Here is a 9,515-nt window from a genome sequence, read left to right on the forward strand (position 1 = left end):
CCTGTGCATGTTTACTCAGAAAGTAGTCTCATTTAATTCAACGAGGGGGGGGGGGCTTGCCTTGTAAGCGTGTGTTGGTTTGGTCCGGCAAAGCTTATCCTGAAGTTAAATTAATTTGAGCCCAGTGGCGCCTGAGATCTCCACTCCTCCTTGTAGAGGTACGTTTCCTTAGGGCTCAGCGATCTCCTCCTTGTATGTGAAGAAGGGAGCTTAGATCCCGGAAGCCCAATCCTTTTGGCCTCCCTGAGCCCAAAGTAAATTTACCTCAGGGAATTTATCTCCACAAGGAGGCGTGGAGGTCCCTGAGCCCTAAGGAAATTTGCCTCAAGAAGAGTGGAAACCCCTCAGCCCTAAGGAAGTTTATCTCAGGGAAATCAAAAAGAGTCCAGTAGCACCTTTAAGACTAACCAATTTTATTGTAGCATAAGCTTTCGAGAATCAGGTTCTCTTCGTCAGATGCATGGTACTTGATTCTCGAAAGCTTATGCTACAATAAAATTGGTTAGTCTTAAAGGTGCTACTGGACTCTTTTTTATTTTGCTACCACAGACTAACACGGCGAACTCCTCTTCATCTATCTCAGGGAAAAGAGCAAGAGTCCAGTAGCACCTGTAAGACTAACAAAATTCGTGGTAGGGTCTGAGCTTTCATGAATCACAGCTCGCTTCTTCAGATACTCATGAAAGCTCAGACCCTACCACGAATTTTGTTAGTCTTACAGGTGTTACTTGTTCTTTTCTACTGCTACAGGCAAAGTTAGGCTACCCATCTTGATCTATCTCAGGGAAATTTACTTCAGGAAATTTGCCTCCGCTCCTCCTTGTATCTGAAGAAGGGGGCTTTGACTCTTAAATCTTAACCCTGAAAATCTTGTTGATCTCTGAGGTGCCACTGCATTCAAATCCTGCTGTTCTGCAGACCAACACTGCTGCCTGCCTAAAAACTTAATATGGCTTTTCAGGTGCCCCAAAATAACATAAGAGTCACAGGAAATTAAAATAGGATTGTTGCCTAATGGAAGAACGCTTCATGCATCTGATGAAGTAAGCTGTGAAAAGCCTGTGCTGGGATAAAATTCAGAGAAATCTTTACGATCACCCTGGACTCCTGTTTTATTCTGCTGCTGCAGGCAGACAGAGCTGGAATGATCAGCAAGGTCCCGTTAGCAGACTTGCATGGCTGTCCCTTTGGAATTAATAGCATTCCAAATATTTAATTTTCGTGGCGTTCTGAGGGAAGTTCCTCTCAGTGCAGATGATTCTTATTTCGAAGAAGAGTAATATTTTTTTAGGAAATAAGCAGGTGCCAGACAAGTTTTGCCAGTTTCAAAACAGCTGTATTGTTCCCCTGCATATAAATACATCCTAAATATATTTCTGCTAGCAGGTGTGCTTATTTCTTGACTTGTAATGAAGGTTGCATTGGTCCTTCTAGGCTTATTTACTTTTAGTACACATAACAGATATTCTTTATTCTATTTCTTTAATGCGTTTTTATCCTGCCCTTTTTCTAAGGAGCACTGAGCAGCATAAATACTCCCCCCCTCCATTTTATCCTTACAACTATCCTTTGAGGTAGGTTAGGCTGAGTAAGAATGAGCGGCCCCTCAGTAAATACTGTATATGGTACTTGTTTCAATGTATATTTTTCATTATTTTCTAGAAATATAACCTGAGATAAGTAAAAGGTTCCTTTTTATTGTGGAAGGGATACAAATACTTAATGTTGGATTGGACTAGCGATTCACTGTATGTTGCTTAGCTCTACCAATCAGAGGTATACTAACTGCTTGCTGGCTGCCAGAATCCTAAACAACCAGGGATCCAACACAATGCCTCTGCCTTTTGATCCTGCAAATTCCTATGCTGGTGTTCCTGTGCATCTGAACGGGACTGCAAAAACAAAGGCAGGTACAATGTAGCATTGGATACTCATGCACTGACACTTTACATTTGGTGGTGAAGGGCATTGTGACCAGTACCAGTTCCAGTTTCTTTAATCTGTAATGGCAACAAGAAAGAGACAGATAAAAGCTTAAGGTTTATGCATGGGGTTTGCATTTGCCGCCTTCAGAAGCGTCAGAAGTATGAGCCCCTAAAGACTGTAATGGCATGAGATTCATTCATTTATTTCAAAAATGTATATGCTACTGCAACAGAAAGAGTTTTAAACGCAAGGATTACCAATTACTGCATCCAGAGAGTGGAAGGTAAACAGTTAAAACAATTGCCTGGAAGAAGGATAATTGACATGCTGCTCCCCTCTCTCTGTGATTGGCCAGTGAGAAGGTAACAAATGGGAGACCACAGGATTGTCAGAAGAGAGTCTAAACTTGGAATCTGACCAGGGAGGGACAGACTGACAATCCTCTGTGTGAGAAAAATGAGAAAAGTTTGCCCTAACTGGGATAGCTTAATGAAAAGTGTTTAGTTAGTGAACTAAAGTGGGAAGGCCAGCACTAAGTGGTTAGGAGCGCAGTGGTATAGTGGTTAGGAGCGCAGGACTCTAATCTGCAGAGCCGGGGTTGATTCCCTACTCCTCCACCTGAAGCCAGCTGGGTGACCTTGGGCTAATCACAGTTCTCTGGAGCTCTCTCAGCCCCACCTACCTCACAGGGTGTTTTGTTGTGGGGATAATAATAGCATACTTTGTAAACCGCTCTGAGTGGGCATTAAGTTAGATAGAACTGGGAGCATGTGGTTGGCAAAGGAGGTGGGTAGTAAAGAGACTCCCCTTCAGCCAAGAGAACAGGGTTATTATCAAAGAATGTATAGTTACTATTCAGTTGTTGCTGATTATGCAAAAGTCTTTTCCACATCTTTTATCCAACTAACTGCATTTGCCCAGCCCTCAAACTACAGCATTGTGCTGCTGGAAAAATACAATCCACTCCTCTTCTATTCACCGCCCCCCCCCCCCCAAGACAGTGCCTTGTAAAATGTGGTTGCACAAGAATTGCAGGCATCTAAAAGTCTCTCTACACAAGACATCTTACACTAGTAGGATCAAGTGAAAGACCTTACACTTGTTCTCCTGTTGTAGATACATATGCACTGCTAGGGAGACAGAGTACACTAGAATATAAGACCACACAGAAAGTAAGTCACTTGAGCATCCCTGTGTAAAATGTCTTGTGTAGAGAGACTCTAGTTGTCTAACTATTACAGGGGTGGGCAATTGTTTTGGCTCGGGGGCCACTTTGTGGGAGCGGAGGTTAGCGGAGGGCCGCACCTTTTAAAATGATTGCATTCATTAGTTAACTCTGCATTTCAGAAAAGGTATAAATTGTATCATAAAAATCAATAAATATAAATTAAATAAAATAGTGGTAGTTTTATTCAATTTATTTATTGTGCTAATTTCATATCACATTTAATTTTAGAATCAGTTTTATCTCGGTTCAAGGCAGATTTTTCTGACTGTCTTGGCGGGCCACAAAATAGTCTGTAGCGGGCCGCATGTGGCCCGCGGGCCGCAATTTGCCCACCCCTGAACTATTATATACCTTGTGAGGTGATCAGTAATACACTTGTTCCTTTCTCAAAACTGTACCATTTTGGATTTTTAAAGTTTTGATTTTTTTCCCCTGGCTTTAGAGTCTGACCATTTCATTGTATCATTCCCAAATGAGTGCTCTTGTTGCCTTGGCTTGGGTTTTCAAACACAAACACACACACAACCCTCATGAACAAAAAGCTTTTCCCACCCCCTTCAGCATTTCTGTAAATCTAATCTTCCCTAAAGCATATTCCCTCTTGGAGCAAGTCTTGTCATTCTTTTCGGTATGTGGCAATAGGATAGCAGGGAATGAGAAGTGCTGTCAGTCAGCTGCGATGTCTCTCTATGTGTTATGTGTTAAAGAATTTGAGAGAAAGATAGAGGTGTTCTATTTAATATTAAAAACAATGGTTATCAGAAGTTTGCACCTGAAGTCAGGGAGGAAGAAGCTCTTCTCCACAGACTCATATGCCCTCAGTTTTGGCAGTGAATTACAGCCCAGGTGAATATTTTCTATTTGTCTCCATTTGCCAAGCAGTCTAGGGGTTTTTTAGGATATATGTACTGGGTAAATGTGCAAGTAATTGGGGGGGGGAGTTTTGTTTCCTTTGATGAGTTTAGAGTGGGGAAGATTAGAGGGGAAGAAAAATGTTTTTGTCTCACACTAGACATCTGATGGTTCTCTTGGGCTAATCAGCTGTTCTATGATACTTTGAAGTATTCACACTCCAACTTGCTAATGTGTTTACTGAAAAAAGGTAAGAGCAGCAAAGCAGCCTTTATGGTTTTTGACTAAGAATAATCAGAGGCAGAGATTGGAGCATTTGCATATCTGGTGCTTCATTAGTTTTGATAAATCAGTGATCGTATTTATTTCTGGAAAGCTCCTGCAGATGGCGAATTAGCATAAAGTTTCTTTGAAACAGACATAAACTTTTGTGTTGTGTTGTTTTATGCTTTCCGGTCTGATTTGAGATGTAACTTACATCGGTTTTGTAAAGCTAGCAAAAAAACTGTTTTAATAACACGGAATAGCAGATTTAGCAAATTGTGAGTTTTAGCAAACGCATACAGTAAGCTGTTCAACTTCCTAGCTAAATGGGTTTCTATCAGGGCCAGTCAAGGTGAAGCAATACTCAAGCTGTATTGCTGCAGGAGCCACTGAAGGATAATACATTATCACCCATTGGTATATTGTGTTTTTGCCACCGTGGGGGAAAATCCATTTGTGATGCAATGGATGGGAGTGCTGAGTTTTCGTCAGATCTTTGCTCAGGAATGCTTCACGATGCTTGTACACACAGGGGCAAACCATGGCCGGTTCCAGTTCTTCGGCATGTTTGCCTGTGTGATAGATGTTCGCAGATATGAGATACATTGTATTTGTGTGTGTATATGTTAAACGTTTTATGTAAAAAATGTAGGATCTGTCAAAGTTTACAAGGAGCCATGGACAAATTACTGTCTCTGGTTGTCTGTATACCACACTTCCTGAATAAGATCTTACTTGGAGAATGCTGTAGTGATTGGGCCATAGGCTGGCTCTCCTCAAAGCATGTGCTTTGGTCCTCCATTGGAGATCTAAAACAGCTTCCTATACTATTCAATGTTCTTTCATTTTTATCCTCACAACAATAACCCTGTGAGGTAGGTTAGCTAGAGAGAGAGAAAGAGAGAGAGAGAGAGAGAGAGAGAATGGCCCAAGATCACCCAGCAAGCTTCCACAGTTTCCAGTGGAGATTCGAACCTGAGCCTCCCAGATCATATGCTGACACACTAACCACTTCTCCACACTGGCTCTCGTATGGGACTGCCCCTGAAAACTGTTTGGAAACATCAGCTAGCACAGAATGCTGCTGCTAGATTAATGACCGGTTTATATTGGTATGATTATATAACAGTGACGGTTTGACAGGTTAGTTAGTTACCTATTTGTTTCTGCATAAAATTCAAGGCTTGCTACTTTTACCCAAGTCCTTCATGGTCTGGAAGCTGCAAATCTAAGGGCCTGCCTTTCCCCTTATGATCCTACAATGTCACTAAGGTCATCAAGTGCATCACTTCTAGTGAGCCCCTTTATTTGAGAAGTTCACTCAGCTACAGCCCATGTTGTGCCCACACTTTGGAATAGCCTGCTGTACATGGTACGGAAAGCTTCTACGCATTCTTCCGTCTGTAAAAGTTGCAAACTTCAATTATTTTGATGGAAGTGGAAGTAACTAGTGGAAGTAACTAATGAATGTCTCTGGCAGCTGGTAGTGAGTGTCCTTATTTTAACTTGATGTATTTTAATGTATGTATTTTAACTATGCTTTGTAATGGTGTATGTTTATGTTTTGGGCATTGTGGAAAGGCATCATACAAATATTTTTAAATAAGCAAATTAACAAAACATCTTCTAGATTAAGTGAGCAAACTGAATATGCTAAGCCCGAGCCCGCTTCGCCCAGTCCCAATCCTAGAGTTGGTACCATCTTATCCTCACTGCAAGTACTGGGATGATAAAAGGAGGAAACTTGGAGGAAATCAGAGGATCCTTCTTGAACTACAGTAATTTCTTGTATGATTTCCTTCCTTGAAGAAATGTCTGGGAAGCTATGGGGCTACAAGAGAGAAAGAAAAATCCAGGAAGAACAATGACGGAGGAAAGACTGGGAAATTCTGGAAACAAGTTTAAGTAACAAGGGCCTCAAAAAGGGAGAACTGACATCTCTTAACCCATGAGATCTATATTACAACTCGTATTCCGGAACATATGTGCTAATTATCTATAATACTGCGTGGGCAACAACAGGGGAAAGAACATCATGTGCCTATTAAAGTTCAATGAGAGATGGTACCCTTTATTGTACTTATTGGTCTGCTGGAGATAAAATGCTGTGTGAATGTTTGTTTCCATAGTTACCCATTATCTTCTTTTTATACAAGTATTAGGTAATTTCTGAGTTTATTCATTGTCTCTTTGCTTTGTCCTTACGTTGAATCCACATGCTTCCTGTCTGTACTCTTAATGTTTGCAATGCGATTTTTCAGCAGGTTTTCCACGCTTCGCTTTTGACCTTTCATTTATTTCTTATTTAAAATAGGAGCACACAATCACCCACCTTATTTAGACAAACGTCTAAGGGTGTCAGAAGGAGAGAGAATCAAGGAATGCTGTAATCTAGGCCTATAGAGTCTTTGCCAGCTTTTAGCCCCAGGAATTTCATTTTCAAAAGGAGGCTGAGAATCTGACCCATTGCAAGCTTCTTACTGCTGAGGATGCTAGCTGGCCATTCCTTTGTTAGACTGATGATACAGAATGAATACGCAGGTAATTGGAAGAGGAGGTGGAAGTAGTGATTGCCGCTCAGAAATCTTGGGCTGCTTTCACACCAAGGATTTTCCACATTTGAGCCACCCAACTTGTGCATTGTTTTTTTTTCATGTTTCTACAACATACCATCCTCTGTTCATACACAGACCATTAACTACTTCTTGCTTCCATAAAAAGTTCTACTTTATTTTAAACCTGTAAAAAAACACCAGAGCTTCCCAGGCAGGACACTATCGGCAGCACTAGCAGTTTCTTGTGTATGAAAGGGAAACCATGCCATTGCTTGTCAATCACTCTCTTTCATTGTTGTGGACATGATGGCCAGCCCCTTGCAGCAATGGAAAGAACTAACAGAATAGAAAACAATCATCCACAGCTCAGCTTGTCTTTTAGAGGGGTGGTGGTGGAAGTTCTTTTAAAAGATTTTTAAAATCTTTTGCATCATTCCTATGCAACATTACTCATGCACCTCCAAATCAAATTAAAAAATTTGAACAGGATGGCTGAAGAATCCTGAGGGTCACATGAGAATACAGGGGTTTTTGGGGGGGGGGGTTCAATACACATCAAATGTGAAAGGGAAACCACAGCTACCCTCTGCTGTCTAGAATCTCCATACAGTTTCAGACACAATCACATCAGCGACTGGACCACCATGGAAAACAACCCTAATGTGGAAGCAGCCAGGGTTGGGTTGCCTAAACTTGGTAAACCAACAGCTGAAGTTCCAAGGAAGTGATTTCTATGGGCGGACATGTCTGTTGCAGATTTGTACTGAGAAGACAAGGGAACATGCATCTTTAATGTACCAATGCACAACATGAAAATCTATGTTGACCTTGTTTCCAGTGGAATAACAAATAGAAGGCAGCTGCTACACAGTGGCATGAAAACATGCCCATGCCACAGCAGCAGCAGCAAGTGATGTGGGAACAAGCAGGAGTGGCGTCCATTTCTCCTGTTCCCATGCCACCTTCCCTTTTCCCTCATCGTTTCCACCTGTACTTTTGTGCAGGCACACCAGGGACCATGTCATCATCCCCCATGGCCCTGAAACCCCCTTCCCCTCCCTTTCCCTTTCCATACCTAGGCATGCTGTAACACTGCAGCACAGTTCAGCAGGAAAAGAGAAAAAACCCTTTAAAGGAAGGGTGCAAAGGAGTCAGCTGCCCATATCATTTTGAAAACCTCTCTTAATACATGCCATGGTGTCCAGTTGAGCACTAGCCCGTAGTTATTATGCAGATTCCCCTTTGAGGCAGATTAAAATTGTGTCTTTTCCCTCCTACAGCTTAAAGGGAAAAGCCCCAGGAACATGCAGTGTTACAGCATGTGTAGATATGGGAAGAGGAAGGGAGGCAAAGGGCATTTCACATGAACATTCCCCTTTAATTCAACAGCTTCCTGAACAAAAAGCGGGAGGGGGGACCCCTTGTGGTTGTGGAAAGAGTGTAAGTTACGTATGACCATTGGACTTCTCCATTTATGGTATCAATGCTTGCACTGAAAAATATATTCTGTCATTCTGTGCATCACATCCTAGTCCCCTGGACTTCAGCACTTTGTAGCTTCTTTTTATTTGGTGATTTGAAAAATCCAACCTGGATTTTCCATTGGATCTTTTTGGTTGATTTTACTGCATTTTTAAACATTGTTTTTTGGAATCCCTTCTAAAGCACTTCTATATCGACAGAAGAATCTTTTCCCCAAAAAATCATCTTTACTATTAATGTACACAATAAGCAAATGCTTAACAAAAACATACATGACAACAAATATTAAAGGGTTTCATATTATAAAGAGTGCTATTGGAACTAATGGCTCTGGTTCTGTTTTGTCCTTTATGCCAAAATGTTGCTAATATACTTTAAAGCATAAACCTTTTCTTTGGTGTGATTTAAGCAAAGGTTGCATTCAGTTGTCATGAACAAACTTAGGTTTGCTAGTATGATAATGAGCCCAGATCATTCTTGGACTTGTGCATTCCCCTCTCATGTAAAGAGAACTAAGATTAAAGACCTCCTGATTTGTAAAGTCTTGTGGGCCAGAAACAAACACTCATTTGTTAAAGCAAATATCACAACAAATGGTGATTAGATCAAGGGGCTCTTGAACCCTGAATCAGGAAATCTTCAGTCTCGGTGCTGTGTGAATGGAAGGGGAGAAGGAAGCACATGAGCATAAGAATAAACCAGGTTCATTCTTGTCCCGAGCACACCAGTTTGTTCATAATGTCAGAAATCAGTCAAAGCCTACATTTAAAAAAAATGCATACGTCCCAATCCACAACTATTAAGGCCAAGTATTTTAATTAAACCATTTTAGACCAATTAATTTCAACAGGACGGAATCACTTTAAAGACAGACATTCAGCTTCACCTAATTGAAAATTAGCCAGATAATTATGATCAATACTTTATCAATTATTAGTATAAAAAGAAAAACTTAATCTATTGTTCTTCCTAAAATGAAATTTTGTGCACAGGTTACCAATTTATTATCCAAAGCAGAGGTCATGTCTTAAACTATTTGACCTGTCCCAATAGCTATTATATTCATATCCAGGACTTTTTTTCAGCTGGAACATGGTGGAACGGAGTTCTGGAACCTCTTGAAAATGGTCACATGGCTGATGGCCCCGCCCCCTGATATCCAAACAGAGGGGAGTTTAGATTGCCCTCTGCACCACTGGAGCGGCATG

Source organism: Eublepharis macularius, chromosome 8, assembly GCF_028583425.1.
Source record: "Eublepharis macularius isolate TG4126 chromosome 8, MPM_Emac_v1.0, whole genome shotgun sequence".
Classification (NCBI taxonomy): Eukaryota; Metazoa; Chordata; class Lepidosauria; order Squamata; family Eublepharidae; genus Eublepharis; species Eublepharis macularius.